At 49.8% G+C, this 1,817-nt stretch overlaps 1 non-coding gene across 1 annotated transcript; it reads left to right on the forward strand.

Annotated features, from left to right (window-relative positions):
• Positions 1 to 1,109: 1,109 nt before the first annotated feature.
• On the forward strand, positions 1,110 to 1,270 carry LOC140198523 (U1 spliceosomal RNA). Its single transcript, XR_011886188.1, has one exon. It is a non-coding gene; the product is annotated as a U1 spliceosomal RNA (small nuclear RNA).
• The last annotated feature ends 547 nt before the right edge of the window (positions 1,271 to 1,817 follow it).

Consider the following 1,817-nt stretch of genomic DNA (forward strand, 5'->3'; position numbering starts at 1 on the left):
CGTGGGCACAAAGTACCACCATGTGCCCAGCTTCTACCTGTCGCCCTGGCTACGAAGGATGGGTCTGGCCCCTTTCCCGCGCAACACCCCTGTCAGCTGGTCGTTGCCTCCATACCTGTCCTTCGTAGAAAAGTTCTTCAAGACCAACGCATTTGACCACAAGGCCATTTGTCAGTGGTCGGCACGTAATGCCTTGTAGGCACTCCCGGAGAAGGACGTGATGGGCACAGTTGGGTGGTTCCCTGAGCAGACCGTCCAGTTCATCTGGCAAAATGCCTCATCGCCATATCTCACCAACAGGCACAAAAACCTCGCCTGGCTGGCGGTGAGAGGGGCCCTCCCAGTCAGATCCCTCCTGTACGCCCGGAACGGCTCCTCCACACCCCGTTGCCCACGGGAGGACTGCAGTGAGGAGGAGTCGGTGGCTCACCTCTTTGCACACTGTGGGTTCGCGAAGAAGGTGTGGAGGAGGATGGAAGGGACGGTGTTAAGATTCATGCACAGCGGCAGCGTAACCGAGGACTCCGTGATCTACGGGCTGTTCCCGGGGACGCACACGGAGACAAACATCCAGTGCTGTTGGCAGATCATCAATTCGGTGAAAGACGCGCTTTGGCCTGCCCCAAACTTGCTGATCTACCAGCACGTGGAGATGTCCGTGACTGAATGCTGCCGACTGGCTCACTCTCGCCTGCAGGAGTACGTGCTGAGGGATGCACTCATCTTGGTGCGGCCACCGCGAAGGCCCGGTGGGGAAGGACCACAGTTTAAGGTTCATCACCCGTGGGAGTTGGAGGGGTCGGCTGGGGAGGAGACCTACCCTCATCAGCGGTGTGGACAGATGAATCAACATGGTGCCCCAGGAGTGGCTGGAAATGTAACTTTGGAAAAGAAATTAGAGCCAACGCCTGTTTTTATTGTTAATAATTTTATTGTAAATAATCTTAATTCTTGACTAAGGGTTGAGAGTTAACGAACGTTTATTGTAAACATCTTTCATTTGTATATGGACTGAGAGTCAACGCATAAATTTATTGTAAATAACTTTATTTATTAAATAAGGACTCAGAGTCAACGAATAGTTTTTATGTAAATAACTTTATTTTGTAATATTTCTGATTAAAGTATTTTTGGAGAAAAAAAAAGGTTCTCCCAGGATGAGGCTATCCCATTGCACTTCGGGTGTGCTGAGGCCTGCGATGTCCCCAAATGCGGGATATTCGACTGCAAAATTTGTGGTAGTGGGGGACTGCGTTCGCGCTCTCCCCTGATTTCTAATGCAAATGATAGAATATGATTTCTCTATAGGGGAGAGGGTTGATGAAGAACATTCCCATCCATCTGTGGTTCTTCCAAGCTCTACTTACAACGACGCGCCTTCAATTTCAATTGACAAACAAGAGAATCTGCGGGTGAAATACGAGCTTTACACATAAAGTGCTGGAGGAACTCAGCATCTATGGAAAAATAGACAGTCATCTTCTGGGCCGAAGACTCTTCGGCCGGAAGGAAAAAGCTGAGGAGAAGATTTAAAAGGTGGGGGAAGGGAAAGGAGAAACACCGGGTGATAGGTGAAACCTGGAAGGGGTGGGGGTAGCGGGCAGCCCCAGAGGGAGTCGATTGACGGGCAAGGAGATATAGTGAGAGAGGGAAAAGGAGATGGAAAATGGAGAGGGGGTGTGTTGGGAAACCATTAATGGAACTTTGACAAATCAATGTTCATGTTATCAGGTTGGAGGCAACCCAAACAGAATATAAGGTGGTTGATGGTCCTCCTACCTAAATGTGGCCTCATCACGACAGTGTAGGAGACCATA

This window comes from Mobula birostris, chromosome 5 (genome assembly GCF_030028105.1).
Source record: "Mobula birostris isolate sMobBir1 chromosome 5, sMobBir1.hap1, whole genome shotgun sequence".
Taxonomy (NCBI): Eukaryota; Metazoa; Chordata; class Chondrichthyes; order Myliobatiformes; family Myliobatidae; genus Mobula; species Mobula birostris.